A 17,466-nucleotide genomic window follows, 5' to 3' on the forward strand; every position below is an offset into this window, starting at 1 on the left:
ATTGTGGTCAGATAGAATGCAAGGAATTACTTCTATTTTCCTGTATTTGTTAAGATTTGCTTTGTGTCCCAATATATGGTCTATTTTAGAGAATGTTCCATGTTCTGCTGAAAAGAATGTATATTCTGCAGCATTTGGATGAAATGTCCTATAGATATCTGTTAGGTCCATTCCTTCTATGACCTCATTTAGTCCAGATGCCTCTCTGTTTATTTTTTCTCAGGATGACCTGTCAATTGATGAGAGTGGGGTGTTGAAGTCACCCACTACCACTGTGTTTGTTGTTATCTGTGATTAGCATTTGTTTGATGAATTTGGGAGCCCCATGTTAGGTGCATATATGTTTAGGATTATAATGTCCTCCTGTTGGAGTGTGCCTATAAAGTGACCTTCCTTATGTTTCTTAACTAATGTTGGACTGAAGTCTACCTTATCAGATATTCGGATAGCAACCCCTGCTTGTTTTCTAGGCCCATTTGCTTGAAACAACGTTTTCCAACTTTTCACCCTAAGATAATGTCTATTCTTTGTAGAAAGGTGAGTTTCTAGGAGACAACAAATTGTAGGATCCTGCTTTTTTTTTTAATTTAATTTATTAGTTTTCTTTTCAGTAAATACAGGCAGTTTGGTACCTTAGTTTAGGCTCATCTGTGATCTAACTCCTCCCATTGGACCCTCCTTGTTGATGTAAATGGGTCGTGCATTGTGGAGTTAGCCCCCAGTTATTGGTATGATAAATGTCTCTGCAAATCATGACCCAACATGTGACTCTGGCATTCTTTCCGCCCCCTCTTCCGCAAACTTTCCCTGAGCCATGTTGGGTTCATTTTTGTTCTGCTTCAGTGCTGAGGTGTTGGGGGCCTCTGAGGCTCTGGCTCTCTGATTTGGTAGGAGTTGATTTTTCTCTGTGTTGGTCTTCTTCCCCTTTGTGCTGGTTCCAGCTTGGGGCTACCATCACAATGAGCTTTTGATCAGAGAAAACTACAAGGTTTCCCAAAATAATGACAGACTTCTGTCAGAGTACCTGATGACCCACCAAAGGCCAGTGGTAAGACCCTATTGCTGAAGACTCCATACGCAGCTGAAATGTAAAATGGAATGACATGGCTGGAAGCCAGGAGAGAGTCAGTCCCCAGACAGTCAGTGTGTCTAGTGCCAGAAGGTGCTAGCTACATAGGCGACTGGGGGAAATGACCAAGATCTGTCCAAGCAACTCATTGTTTAACCTAATTAGCAACAAATAACCTGATGTGATGCCCACACAAGTGCAACAGTGGTACACAGCCATGGTGAGGAACTAATTGCTCTTGATTTGGATAATTGATCCACTCAGTGGTACTAGACCCATAGCTAGAGCTGGGAAACAAGTCAGAACCATACCCAAACACAAGCCCACTCTACAATATCAAGCTACCATCAATCACGGGGTATAAGAGGGCCTACACCTATCAAACTGTCTATCAAAAAAGTGTTATCTCAATTTTCTGGGTGCTAACTTACTCTCCGTTGGAGAATCTGCTTCTCTTTTCCAGATAGATTCAGATCCTAAGAAGAGAGCTGCCCCAACATACCTCAAAAGGGGCCCAACTGAAACTAAGGATCCTGCTTTTTAACCCAGTATGCAAACCTATGTCTTTTGGTTGTGGCATTGAGGCCATTGATATTAAGAGATAATTGAAAGGTGTGTATTTATGTTTGCCATTTTTTTTTTTTTTGTAGTTCTGGTTCTATCTTTGCTCTCTTGTGTTAAGTAGTATTTGAGTATTGTTTGTTTGTTCCAGGTTCTTTGTATGTGTGCTTTTCCTTCTCTTCGGCATGGAGGATTTTTTCAAGTATTTTCTGTAGAGCTGGTTTTGTCTTCAAACACTCCTTTAGCCTGCTTTTGTCATGGAATGTCCTTATTTCTCCATCTATTTGAATAGATAGCTTTGCAGGATAAAGTAACCTTGGCTGACAGTTGTTATCTTTCAGAACTTGGAATATATCACTCCAAGCCCTTCTCGGTTTTAAAGTTTGTGTTGAGGAATCTGCTGTAATACTGATAGGCTTGCCTTTGAAGGTAACTTGATTTTTCTCTCTGACTGCTTTCAATATTTTCTCTTTGGTTTGTGTGTTTCGTAGTTTGATGATAATATTGCAAGGAGAGGTTCTTTCCAGGTTTTGTCTGGCTGGTGTTCTAAAGGATTCCTGTATCTGCATTGGCACCTCTTTCACAATTTGAGGGAAGTTTTCTTCTATAATTTTGTTGAAGACACATACTTTGCCTTTGGAGTGAAATTCTTCTTCTACTATGCCCTGAATTCTTATGTTTGAACTTTTCATAGTGTCCCTAATAACTTGAAATTCCCACTCATACTTTTCTATTAGTTTGTCGTTCTCTTTGTTGGGCTATATTAGATCTGCCACCTGGTTTTCTATCTTAGATAGTCTGTCCTCTCCTTCATCCATTCTACTGGTGAGATTTCCTACAGAGTTATTTTTTTTTTTTAATTTCATTAACTGTGTTCTTTGTTGCTAGTAATTCTGACTGGTTTTTCTTTATTATTGCTATTTCCTTACTTAGGTCTTGTATTGACTTCTATATTTCATTAAATTGGTGTCCTGTGTCTTCTTTGCTTCTTTTGATTTCCTCGTTGATTCCTTTGCTTTCCTCTTTGATTCCTTTGATTTCTTCTTTGACTTCTTTGAACATATTTACAATCATTCTTTTGAAATCTTCCTCAGGCATTTCCTCTAACTCATTTTCACTGGAGGTCATTTCTGATGCATTAATACTCTTGGTGGATTTATATTGTCTTGATTTTTGGTGTTTCTTGTGTTATAATGTATATATTTTTGCATCTTGGATTAAGTTAATGCTTGGATTTTCTAGTTATCTGGGTATTATTAGATGTATCAATCAATCTGATGTTATATATCTTCAGTGTAGGAGCTTAAGGTGTTAGGTGTTGCTCTTAAGTCTCTCAGAGTATCTACAAAAGTGTTCCTAGGGGTTGGGCTTGCTTGCTATGGAAGTATTTAAGTAGGCTGAGAACAAAAATACAGATAGATTCTAAAATTTAACTAAACAATGTACACATTCAATGAAAAGCAGCACTGGTATTTATGCAAGAGTAGGTATTATAACAACCAGATCCTCTATTAACACAGAGGTTAAGATTTCTGGTCTGTTGAGGGCTCCAGGTCAGCTTGTGACCAAGTGAGACCCTTCACTGGTGCAATCCCAGTTACCTTTTTGGATGGTTTTTGTCTCAGTTATGCTGTGCTCTGCTTGAGTCCCTCTTTGGTGCCTTGTGGGTTCAAGTAGGCTGGCTGGGTCGCTGGACTGCTGTTCTGTTTTCTGGAGCTGGGCACTGGCTTTTGCTGTGGGGAAAGCTGAGCCTGGCAGCTGTGGCACTGCAGACCTGGCACTGCTGCTGCTGGAGTTGCTGCCACTGCTGAAGCTGCTGCTGCTGGATCCGCTGCTGCTGTAGCTGCCACTATTGCTGCTGAAGACAGAGCTGCTGCTGCCACTGCTGGATCCACCACTGCCAGACTGGTGCTGCCACTGCCAGAGCCAGAGTCAGAGCCAGAGCCAGAGCCATTGCTTCCACTGCCACTGCCAGAGCCACTTCTGCCTGCCTGTGTGGGCTCTGGATGCTCTGGGTCTCTCCTACTTCTCTGCTGCCATTTTAATTTCTTATACACCTCACTTTTTAGTAAATGTGTGTATTTTGCTGGGTTTTCTTTGCTTTTTCTCCCCTAGGCTGCTTTGGCATGGTTCCTTTGCCGCCATCTTAACCAGAAGTTGGAACCCTACTATTTGTAACCCCCTGCCTTATCAAATTTCACAGGCAACAAATAAATATTGCTAAGGTTGCTACTAATCAGGTTCTTGTGCACCATCTAGTCCTATCTGAGCCTATGAGGATTTCACTCAATATGACAACACCTCCCCATTATAAAAACAAAGGGAGACATGTTGGACATAGGCAGGGCCCTGGGTTAAAGCAAACCTAAGTTGTCTGACATGAAAGCCCCAGGCTATGGAGGGGTTGCAGCAGCCTGAACCTCTGATGCTTGGTCATATCTTGGGGACTGAACTGGCAGGGGAGCTCCTCAGCCCATTCTTGGGGGTTTCAGTGAGTCAGGATCCTTTCCCCCATTCTTGGGGGTCGCAGTGAGCCTGGACATCCAGAAAAAATCTCTAACTCCGAGATCAGCAGGAAGTAAGGCCACTCCCTCTCTAAGCAGAGGATACCTGGACATTCAGATAAGACATGCTTTGCCTATAACCCTGTAGCCTTTGGCCAGTTGCCTAGGAAACTCCTTATATGGTATCAGACAGCACCTTTGCATACCTTGTTTTTACCATTGCCTATGTGCTGAAATGAATGTCCCCATATTAGGCATAGGCTAGCAACCTTTAAACCCACCAATCAATTCCCTTAGGATCTTCTTCCTGCCTTCAACTGCTTATAAATCCATTACCCTGACAATAAACTGAGAGATGTTCACTGAAACTGTCTCCCAAAATTCTTTACTTTTCCGCATTCACCACCCTAGTTGCCTGGGCATCTTTGGGTCTAGGGAGGTGTGCAGCCATCCCCAGAGCGAGGACCCAGGAACCCATTCCATTTTCATGTCATATGTGACCTTTTGCCCTTTCTCCACAACTCTTCCCCAATCATGGTCTACTATCTAGCTTCATAGCCTATGCCCTTTATCTACATACACACAAGCATTCAAAGTCAAGATCCAACTATGAAAGAATATCTATGATTTGTGACTTTCTTGGCCTTGGTTACCTCACTTGCAATGTCCTTACAAATTTTATTTTTCTTTATAGCTGAATAAAATTCCATTGTGTGTATGTACCACATTTTCATTATCTACACACCAGTTGGTGGACATGTAGTCCTAGGTTCCATTCCAACTATTGTGAATAGAGTGGCAGTGAACATGGACGTGCAAGTATCTCTGTGATATATGCCCAGGAGTGGTATAGCCAGGTCATGTGGTTGCTCAATTTTTGGCTTTTAAACAAATGTTTTTATTTATTTATTTTAAAGGAAAGAAAAAGAGGAAGAAAGAGAATATGAATGAAAATGGGTATATCAAGGACTCCTGCCACTGCAGACAAAACTCTAGATGGATAAGTCACTTTGTGCATCTGGCTTTAGATAGGTATTGGGGAACTGAACACAGGTTCTCATGCTTTTCAAGCAAGTACCTTTAACCACTTAACCAACCCTCCAGACTCAATTTCTAGAATTTCTAGCTTTTTGAGAAACCTCTACTGATTTCCAAAGTGACTGCCCCAGTTTGCACTCCCACCAAAAGTGAATAAAAGTTCTCCTTTTCCCATATCCTCACCAACATTTTTTGTTGTTTTCTGAATGATAGCCATTATGACTGGGGTGAGATGGCAGCTCAAAGTGGTTTTAATTTGCATTTCCATGATGGTTAAAGATGTTGAAAAATGTTAAGAATATCTACTGGCTATTTGTATTTCTTAACTGCCTGTTATTGCAATAGCTCATTTACTGATTGGTTGTGTTTAATTTTTTTCTTTTTTATTTGCTCTTTTAACTTTGTGAAATTCTAATTGTATCTATTTCACAGAGTTGGAGGCTTACCTAGAATGCATATGAATTATTTAGCACCATGAGTAGCCAATTGTATGTGCTCAGTAAACATTTGCTATGTAGTAATAAAATGAGGATACTACTAATAGTGAGCTCCACTTGCCACTTATGCCTCCCTTACTAACCTTTACAGTGTGTGTTGAAATTGTTTATTTCCAACCTTATCTCTTTTGGTTGTCTCTGAGTGCTTTGAAAAAAAGATCCCATCTTCTCTGGCACCAGCCATGTTTGGGCACAGGAGCCATTACAAAGAAAACTAGGAAAATGTAGAATGGCTATTTACTACCTTCCCAGGATGCCCTTCTTTAAACATAAAATGATAGCCTGAGCCACCTACTAACTATTCTATTGTAAGGCCTGTTACAAGGTCCCATTATTACTTACAGGAGAACCAAGGCATCTTTACATTCCTGCAGTGCACATTCCTGCAGTGCACATATGCCAGCCATACTCATGTGTCCCTCTGTTCTCTGACCACCTTCACTGCTTGAACTGCTACTTGGGGATGGATCCCTGACTCCAAAACTCACTGATGGAATAATCTAGACCAATGGACTGGGGGACTTGACCCACCTCTGCAGGCTAAGGACAGGGCTCTGAATCCTATTTTATTGCCTGGCCCTGGACACTGTATTGGCCCATGCCTCCTCAAGAGCAGCTCTTCTTGAGAACTGCTGTTGACCTTTCCTGCCCTTTGTACAACTCACACAAGTCCCAAGCATTCTCTGTAGTGCAAGTCTATTTTCTGTGTCTATTTTTCTTTCCTTCCTACTGTGACCCTTCCCTCCTCAGGGCCTCATTTCCTTGCTACAGGACAAAGCTTCCAGAGTTTTTAAAGGGACTAAGTACCCTGTGAAAAGGGGCAATTAACATGTTGGAGAAAGGACCTGGTCTTATTAGTGAAGGCTAGTTGCTAATTCCTATTATGCATAATTTATGAAGGTTTATATCAAGATAAACTTGTCCATATTAAAGTTTAGTTTTGTGACATTCATTATACAATTTTAAATTTGTCAAAATTTATAGAATTATGCTTCAAAACAGTGAATTTTATGACAGGCAAATTTAAAAATATACAATCTCAGTTGTGTTAGAGTTTTGCCTAGAAGATCATACCCATAATGCTTGTCTTGTTGCTTTATTGTTCTTGCCCTGAAAAGTTGATATGGAAGACTTTGATATACAATTTTTCTTTCTGGTGGGCTGAATATTGAGTTACTTTTATTTATTTGAGAGAGAGAGAATAAAGAGAGGAGTATGGACACACCAGAGGTTCTCACTGCTGCAAATGATCTCCAGAGTTCTGTACCAAGTTTTGCATTTGGCTTTACATGGGTACTGGGTGACTAAGCCCAGGCCTGGGGGCTGTACAAGCAAACACTTTAATTGCTGAGCCATCTCTCCAACCCCATAATTTGATTTCTTTTTTTTTTCAATTTCAATTTATTTGTCAGCAGAGAGAGAGAGAGACAGACCGAGCAAGAGAAGGGGCATGCTAGGGCCTCCTGTCACTGCAAACAAACTCCAGATACATGCACCACTCTGTACATCTGGCTTTACATGGGCACTGCAGAATTGAACCTAAGCCTTTAGGCTTTGTGAGCACGTGCCTAAACCGCTGTGCCATTTTTCCAGCCCTATTATTTTATTTTATTGACTATAAAGCATAGATTTGTTAGTTGTTCTTTAAAACATAAGTTATATCAAACAATATCAGGATGACTAGAGGTCAAAGACCAGCAGAAAGGGCCAGGAGGTTGTCGTCTGCTGCAACGATGGCTCTGCCACCCCATTTTTGACCTCGACTCCTTTAGGGCTGCCAGATAGGGAATTATTTCAAACACATGATTTTAACTTGGTGTAGTCTGTGTTGTTTGTTGTTTAAATATAAATTTCCCCCATAACCACAAGTATTTTGTGTTTAAGCTGCCTACATAGTTCCCAGCTGGTGACCTGCTGGGGGAGGTGTGTCACTGAAGGCAGACCTTGAGTCTATCCTGCTGTGTGTCTGGAGCTCACTTTCTCTTGCTGTGCTCTCAGCTATGGATGTGTGATGTAGTGAGCTAGCTGCCTCCACCATGGTGAAGCTTCACCTCAGAACTGTAAGGTTGAAGTAAACCCTTTGCTTCTCTAAGCTGTCTTATGGTCAGATATTTTGATCCAGCAAGAATCAAGTAACTGCTACAGATAATTTGTACCAAGGAGTAGGGCTGTTGCAGCAATGACCCTGACCATGTGGTTTTTGGTGTTTGGAACCAATTTGCATGAGGAATATGAAAAGATTTGGTACTTTGGACTAGAGGAGTTTTTCAGTGCTATAAGCAGAGCTTGTTGGGTCATTTTAGTGAGAATTTAAAAATCCTAAATGTAGAGAGAAATGGGACTGGACTTGGAAAATAAGGCTTTAGAGAGGAAAAAAATAAGAATAATTTAAAAAGGACATTATTTGAACTGGCTGGCTGTGTTTTGCCCATCTTCAGAATTTGACCAAAGTTGAATTTAAAAGAATGATCTGGTGTGCTGGATGGAAGAAAGTACAGAACAGAAAGATTTGAAAAATCTAAAGTTGACACAACTGAAATGTAGGAAGGTTTCAAGTCTCTGGCTCACAGGCTGTTTTTAGGCTGTTTAAGTTCCAATTGTTAATGAGATTATCACTATTAACAATGGTCCAACAGTTTTATTCTGCACTGGAACAGTGGCATGATGCCCTGAGAGTAAATCCTAACCCACTGAAGCTCAAGATAATAATAATGCAAATTATTTAAAAACAAGGGGACTAAAGGAAGATTGCTTCAGGAATTCTTGCCCCTCAAGGTTAAACTTTATTCCCCACTGAAATTTTATGAGGAAGTCCTCCTGGTCCTGGTCTTGGAAACAGGAAATAGAGTTGTGAAGTGCACACAGTTCTTAAGATTCTGCAGTGTCAAGTGTGGTTGAAATCCCTGTGTGGAGACACTGTAATGATACTGAATGGAGCCATTAGTATGGATTATGAACAAGGTAGCTTTCTTTTGCAGTTAAGGGTATTGGACCAAAAGAACAGGGATATCACTCTGTCCTAGATATATTAGCACTACAGTCTGATCCTATAAAGAATAACTCCCTGGTTCTTCCTGAAAAGTTCTTCCCTAGGCTGGTTGTCAGGCCCTTCCTGAGTCTGCATTCCCCTCTGGACCCACCAACCAATCAAGGTCTTTCACATACACTTGACCTTAACAATTAAGTTCATCCCATTGGATACCTAATTTAGAAAACGATCTATTTCAAGTTATCATGTGCATTTTCTGGTTTTTCCCGTTTGGAACCTCTTCTATCTGGGAAAGGGGAAACCCTTCTTGACTTGGGAATTTTCTCCTATTTTTATTCTCTCTTACATAAATCATTCATAATTTACCCTTATTTCTGTTTATGTTTTAAATTCTTTGCTAACATTAATTAACAAGAACTTTATATGTGAGAAGCACTGGATTGGTGAGTTCTAAGCCTATCCAGGGCACAGTCTCGCAACCCGACAACATTATGAAGATGAACCATAAGTTGCAGTGGAGATTCCAGGATTGTTAGGTGGTCACCAGGGAAAGCTATTCACTCTGGCACAGGTGGATGTGCCAAGAACATAAGTACTACAGTGGAGCAGCAGAGATGGGCCTTTTGGAGCTCGAGAGCTTCATCATGGGTCCCAGCTGTTGGATATGGAATGGCATGATTTTATTTTTCTGCTGTGGATTTTGTGTTGGTCATTAATATGCCTTCTTTTGTAGTGGAGATGTTTACTCTGTGCTATTATATGTTGGAATTATGAGCTTGTGCTTTGATTTTATTCAGCTCACATGTGTCTAGTTCTTCCCAAACCTCTTCCTATAGTAGAAACCAGTGGTCACACTTTCGTCCACATAGGTGTGGAATTCTTTAGTTTCCAGCAACCTTTGTGTTTTGGGTAGCTCTTCCCAACTGCCAAGGATAGATGCTCTGAAGGCATCTGTCTGAAGGTGTTAATACTCTTTCATTCAATTCTTAGGTATTTGTGCTGGGCCAGGTTTCTTGTGAAGTGCATCCCACTTTATCTCTGGCACCCTATGTTTCAGTAAGGGAAGCTGAGAATGAGGAAGTGCAAAATACATCATTGGATTAGTTACAGAGTGAGATATAATCTATAAGTAATTTAAACAGAGTGCTGTGGTGGAAATTATGGAGCAGAGAAAATCTCTGCAGCAGGAAGTGAACCTGGTAAAGGCCCATTTCAGATTTGGAAAACAGAAAATACAAAGATCTTAAGGCTAGAAAAAGCTGTGTGTAACAGGAAATCTAAGGCCCAGCATGGCTTGAACCTTGAAGATGAGGAAAGGACCTAAGCTTGGAGAGGAGAGAAAGCAGGGGTCACAGCATGAGGAAATCTTCCCCATGTTAGATTTGTGTTGGGTGAGTGGAGACCATCACTCCAAGGCATGTAACAAGATGAGGATGTACATGACCATCAGCAGTAGATTTGACATTACAAACAATAGATTTCACCAGTTTCTTCATTTACTATTTTATTTGGAGGAGAGTTTTCTGGAACTTGTTTTCTGACATAAATATGGTCTATAAGTTAAATATAGATGCCTTAGAATGACCCATGGACCCACATGTAACACAGTCCAGGGGTCTTATATATTCCATCATGAGAAAACTATTCAGTTTTGTTTCTGTTTCCTTGAAGCTGCATTGAAATTACTTGTGTAATTGTTTAAATTTTCAGTGGCTCTTAAGTAGATAGAGGTTTAAGATATATAAGCTTCGAGTTTGTGAGTTTCAGACAGGCTTTGATTTATTGCAGTAATTTTGATTTGGAATTTAATTTCCATCTTCTTTGTTTCTCTCTGTGTCTCTGTCTGTCTGTCTGTCTATCTATCCATCCATCTATCTATCTACACTTTATCTTGGCTTTTGGGTGGGCAGTAACTCAGAAGCAAAGGCCCCAGAAGATCATGGTCACACGAAGCTCATACTGAGTAAGTGGCCTTTTTAAGTCCTTTTCTTATGAATTCAATGAATGAAATTCACCAACCAGAGCATAAGATTCAGAAAGATTATATCATAGCGTAGAGTGTCTGGAGGCAGAACTTTAAGAGAAGGAGGGATTAAGGAAATGAACTATTTCAGTGGTCTTGCCCAAGAATGGGACAAGAGGAGGTTCCCAGAAAGGGAGGGATCTTTATGGGACTTGTTAGTCCAGTCCTGATGCCAGATGTCTGATGTCAGGTTTTCTAGAAAAGGGTAATCTTTCTAGAAATCTTAGTACTCCACCAAGGGTCTTCTCAAGTGGGGGTGATTATGTTATAAAGTGGAGGACTTCCCCAGAGAACAGAGATTTAAGAAAAACGCTAGACCTTTCTAACATTTCTGATCTGTAACAAAGTGAAATGGCCTAGATTCTCCCCCTCCAGGTTCATAGACATTGCTCACCTCTGCTTTCAAGGGAACCTACTACTCCTAAACTGCCTTATTTTTCCCCCTCTGAAGAAGTAACTCTAACTGCTCTTAGGGAATTGGGATGACAACTGACCTGGCTTTGTTGAACTGAGCTGAGTAGTGTTAGCTGTGGCAGCTGAAGTGCCTCTCCAGTGGGCCTATCTAAGGGGCATCAAAAGTGAATTGGTGTGGTGTGGGAAGATAGTCTCAGAGAAAAATGTTGGGGATGGGGGAGAACAAAACAAGAGGAGTCAACTGGAAGTGGCTACTGCGTATATTTTGACTTTTTACAATTCTTATTCTCGTAGACTTGCAGACCTTGGAGGACAATGAAGGGAACTGGGTAGATGGAGTGAGCTTGTCTTAGTGTGGACTCTCTATTACCAGAAATGAAAGGTGTAATTCTTTCACCATGAAGATCCAGAAACACATTTCTAAATTTTTCACAAAATAGCACAGTGTTGTCTGGCATGGAATGAACATGTTTTTGTAAATCTTGTAAAGCAGATGAGACATTAGTAGAATTATCATAAATATATTTATGTGTGTATGTATGTATGTGCATGCACAATATTTACTCCTGACAGTGGCACAGGTGTTCAGGTGTTGCTCTGAGTTATTGCGGCACATCTAAAGCCATACTGTCCTTTTATCATTTGACCTTTGGAATTAAGAAAGGAAATTCCCTTGGTTGTGTTGCCTAAAGTTAAGGCCTATTTTATTTTTTGGCTATATTTTTGTGTTGAGTGCTTAAGACCAGGTACAAAGCCAAAATAATACATATATATGTATATATATATGTATATATGTGTATATGTTAAAAATTATATGTGTATGTGTGTGTGTGTAGTTTTGGAGGTAAGTTGTGGTTCTTGGGGACAATCCCTAGGGGGCTGGGAGAAGCTCTGTGGCTCTCTCAGCATTTGTGCCCTTTGTTGGGATGAGTCAGGGACATGCTGACCATATGGTTTTTTGTGGTGGCTTTGAGAATTTTTCTCTCTGCTCTGACTCTTTTTTTATACTATACATTGGAGCCCAACTTCTGGGACTCCATAAATAGGTGACTTACCAGAACTATAGGACTTACCATAGCTGTGGGACCTTCTAGGAGCTCCACTGTCTCCTGGAGCCTGTTTGGCTTAGGGGCTAGGACCAACAAAATATGTGCTTTCCTTTTAGCCCTGTTGTTCTCAGTTTTTTGGGCTGACACATGTGGTTGTTGAGCACCTTGAAGAAAAGAGGGAATATAGGGCAGATCTATACCTTTTTGTCTTTAGAAAAACAAATCTAGTTAAAAGATGGCATAAAACTTTAACATGATTCTGTTACATTTAACTTATCTGGTGACATGGTAAATCATATCCAAAAAAATTAGAAACACACATATGTATATATAATTTTAAAATATTTGGCATTTACAAGTATAGACAAAACATAATTTTGGAGACAATTTTTACCGACAAATTTAAAACACCTAGAAATGGTTGTTGTTAAGAAAACAATTAGAGAAGAATCAAGTCTTGCACTTCTGTTTTAAGACCATTTTCTATTAATTAGCCTCAGGTCATGTCATTATTGCACCTACTGGCTCATTTGGCCTGGCTGGCCAAACATAAGGCTTGCAGTGTCCACTGTTTATTTCCACTGATGATTTCTCTCTCTCCCATGGAGCTACATGCAGCGTAGCTTTTTCCAGCTTTCTGTCAGCTGGTCTTCAGAGAGGTTTTCAGCTCAGCTCCAGCAGGATTTCTCAGTGACTTTGCAGCCCAAGCATATGGAGTCTTTAGCAATAGGGTCTTACCATCTATTCCTGTGGGAAACCAGGGACCTAGTCAACAGAAGAGTCTCATTCTTTTCCCTCTTTTTAATCATGGGGGACCAGGATTGCATATTTAGAATCAGTGCAATTATTGACTTTCTGATTTTGATTAGTTTTACTGTCCTGGTGAATTTTGTTAGCTGAGCATTACTGCTTGAGGGAAGGGGTTTACTTTCTATCATTTCATTGAATATGTCTCCTATATAGCCAGCCCTGTGGATTCTTTGTTCTATAAAGGAAATTCCAGGAGGGTAGTCTGATTATTATTTTAGGGGCAATTACCAGCCAATTTCCCTTGGAGGATAGCAGGTATAACATATCCTGGAAGCATACACAATCAGGTTATTCCCCAAAGTTAATTTAGTAGCCTCAGGAATTACAGAGCACCACTGTCAGTGCCCAGAGGAAGGCTGGCCTCGAACTACTGATTTTAACTGTCTCTGCCTCTTGAGCCATTCCTTACTGGTTTGTTCAACCACAACCTTGTGATTCTCAAGAAATTTATAATTTGCTTGAGGGCCCTAGGGAGTGAGAAGGAGATAATAGGCTTCATCTCCTCTCCACCTCCTGCCCCAGTCTCCTCAAAAAAACCAATGTCAAATACTTTATCATGTCATGGCACAATTGTCCTAGATCGTGAAGCTTTATTGTCTCTATCTGTCAGGAAATTGAGAAGCCTAAGGATCTAACCTATGGCCTGAATCTGTTCTGATAATCTTGGAGACACAAAAATAGTTGGAAGTAGAAGGCTTCAGTTCATTTCTCTTTCCTCTTTCAAAAGAGGTCTAGCTGTAGGATGATTTAATACCTCAGGGGGCAAGTTTCCTTATCTCCCAGAGGGTCTATTGTCTAGGATAAAGAAAAACAGAATTGTGCCCCTATTTCATGCAGAAGGGAGTAGGCCCTCAATGGTGCTCAAATTTTAATTTCAAAAGATGGCTACCTAACATAAAGGCACTTGACTTAGCATCTAGGTTCTATCAGCAAACTCAAATAAAGCAATCTGACAAAGATTTAAGTTATTGTCATAGGCATTTAAACCCATCTGAATATCTGACCATTTAATTGAATCTGTAAAGCAATTTAAAAAGCTGAGTTGGAGCTGGAAAGATGGCTTAGCAGTTAATGCACCTACCTGCAAAGCCCAAGGACCAAGGTTCAATTCACCAGTACCCACATACAGCCTGAAGCACAAAGTGGCACACATGTCTGGAGTTTATGTGCAATGGCTACAGGCCCTGGCATGCCCATTCTCTCCTCTCCTCTCCTCTTCTCTTTCTCTCTGTCTTTCTCTCATCATCTCTTTTTCTCTCTTACCTTCTCTTAAAATAAATAAATAAATGATTTTTTAAAAATAAGTGGAGTTGAACTTTGGCAAGAGAGGAAATATATAGAACCAAGACTCTTTATGAGCTGTTTGTCCTCCTTTCTCTTGTCACTGAGCCAGATGGCCAAGGCTGTCTCAAGAGAAGGTTCTTGGGGAACATATGAGTTAAATCTGCTGAGATATTAACCCTTCTCAGATTCCAGCTGTCCATGAATTTAAACAGTATGTGATCATTTATCAACATCATTTGCCTTACAGTGAGGTAGTAGAAAGTGAAAGAAACAGAGAGTCAAAATCTCAATAAGTAAATTCTGACTTAAGTTCTAAATAGCTTTGTGTGGCACTTTTGTTTAAGTAGATAAGTAAAGTCCCTGGGACCTCAGATTCATTCCCCCAGCCACATAGGTTATCACATGTGACCCATGGCAGTTTCCAGTGCTGAGGTGGCATTTTATGTATCTTGGAGTAAGAAAACCTGTCCATAACATCCTTCACAAATGGTACTTAAACCCAGTGGGTGAAGACATAGTCAAAGAAGCCTATGCTGAAGATGCATGACTAACCTGTTTGTAAAACAGAAGTTGCTATGCTGGAATGTCTCCCAAATCTCCACAGAGCACACATTCTTCTCAGCAGCCCATGGAACCTTCTCTAGAACAAATCATATATAGCGCCATAAAGCCTGCCTCCATATATGTAGGAAGATCAACATAATTTCCTGCATAATATCAGATCACAATGCTGTATTGTGAGAAATTAACAACAAAAGATGTGCCAGGAATCCCACCAGATCCTGGAAACTGAACAACACATTTTAAACAATAAATGGGTAGTGGATGAAATAAAAAAGGAGACTAAAATTTCTAGAATTTAATGACAGTGAGAACACATCTTACCAAAACTTATGGGGCACAATGAAGGCAGTCATTAGGGGAAAATTCATAGCAACAAATGCCTTCATAACAAAGACACAGAGATCAATAACCAAATCAATAACCAAACCATCCACCTAAAGGCACTGGAAAATCAAGAATACAACCCAAAAAGCTCCAGATGGAAAGAAATAATTATGATCAGAGCAGAAATTATTGAATTGGAAACTATGAAAACAATTAAGAAAACTGATGAAACAATGAACTGATTCTTTGAAAAAAGTAAACAAGATTGATAAACTCCTGGCTAATCTGATCAAGTGAATAAAAAGAGATGTTTCAAATGATCAAAATTAGAAATGAAAAAGGAACAATCACAACTGACATAAATGAAATTGGGAGATTCATCAGGACTTGCTTCAAAAACCTCTACTCAATGAAAATGGATAATATGGAGGAAATGGATGAATTCCTGGACACATACCACCTACCAAAGCTAAACTCTGAGCAGATTAATCTTCTAAACAAACCTATCACACCAATTGAGATTGTAAAGGTAATCAAAAACCTCCCCCAAAAGAAGATTCCAGGACCAGATGCCTTCTCAGTTGAATTCTATCAAACCTTCATGGAATAACTGAAACAAATTTTTTTCTCAAACTGTGCCACAAAATTGGAGAATAGGGAAAGCTCCCCAACTCTTTATGAAGCTAGTATTATCCTAATACCAAAACCAGGCAGAGACGTCACGAGAATAGAAAACTATAGGCCTATTTTCCTGATGAACTTAGACACAAAGATCCTGAACAAAATCCTTGCAAACCAAATTCAACAACACATCAAAAGTATTATCCACCTTGATCATCATCCCAGGAATGCAGGGTTGGTTCAATACATAGAAATCTGTCAATATAGGTGGTTAACTCCTTCAGCAAAGTAGCAGGATACAAAATTAAAGCACAAAAAATCAGTTACCTTTGCAAAAGGCAAAGATACACAGAAAGAAATTAGCAACATTGTCCCCTTTTCAATAACAACAAAAATAAAATAAAATATCTTGCAATAATATTAACAAAGTATGTGAAAGATCTATACAATAAAAACTTAAAAACACTCAAGAAAGAAATTGAGGAGGACTTGAGAAAATTGATAGACCAATAGAATAGAATTGAGGACCCAGACTTTGGGTGAAGTAACCACAGCTACTTGGTATTCAAGAAAGACCCTAATCATGTAGACTGGAAAAAGGACAGGATCTTCAACAAATGGTGCTGGACAACCATAATCACATAACAACAACATAACCACATGCAGGAAAATGAAACTAGATCCACACATCTCTCCATGCACAAAAATCATGTCCAAATGGATCAAAGACCTCAACATAAGACTAGAAGCTCTGCTATTACTGGAAGAAAAAATAGGAACTTTCCATAATACAGGAGTGGGAAGAATTCCGGAACAACACCCCAGTAGCTCAGGAAATTAAACAATCACTCAGACAATGAGATCTCATGAAGCTGAAAAGTGTTTTCACAGACAAACATACTACAAGCAGTGCCAAGAGACTTCCCACGGAATGGGAGAATTTTATTCCAGCTACACAACTGATAGAGGCCTAATTTCTAGAATCTACAAACAACTCAAAAACCTAAACAGCCAAGGGCTGGAGGGGTTGCTTAGTGGTTAAAGCATTTGCCTACAAAGCCAAAGGACCCAGTTTTTATTCCCCAGGACCCACATTAGTCAGATGCACAAGGAGGCGCATGCATCTGGAGTTTGTTTGCAGTGGCTGCAGGTCCTGCTACACCCATTCTCTCTTTTTCTCCCTCTTTCTGCAAAATAAATAAATAAAATAAAAAATATTTTAAAAACCTCAAACAACCCAGTCACAAAATGGGGCAGAGAACTGCATAAAAAGTTCTCAGAGGAAGAAATACAAATGGCAAACACACACCTAAGAAAAAGTTCAACATCCCTAATCATCAGGGAAATGCAAATTAAACAATTATGAAATTCTACCTTATCTCAGACATTAAAAAGTCAACTAATAATTAGTTGCATAACTAATAAAGGGGGAAAAAAACCTGGATACTTTGCAGATGACCACAATGGTATACTATGGATAACACATTTGCTCTGCTTGGTAGGCTGCTGTGTGTCAGTTACATGATGGGGTGTTTGTACCAGTAGAAAAGTGTGGCAACTGAAACAGTGACAGGGTAGAAGAAAGCAGCTGCAAAAAAATCTGAACATGTTCAATATGTGAGTGAACAGTAGAATCCCTCTGTTCTATATGGTGTTGCTGGTCTGGCCACTTAGATCAGCTAGCCACAGAGAAACTGGGTCCCAGAGCTAGAGTGGCAC

Source organism: Jaculus jaculus, chromosome 13, assembly GCF_020740685.1.
Source record: "Jaculus jaculus isolate mJacJac1 chromosome 13, mJacJac1.mat.Y.cur, whole genome shotgun sequence".
In the NCBI taxonomy this organism is placed as follows: domain Eukaryota; kingdom Metazoa; phylum Chordata; class Mammalia; order Rodentia; family Dipodidae; genus Jaculus; species Jaculus jaculus.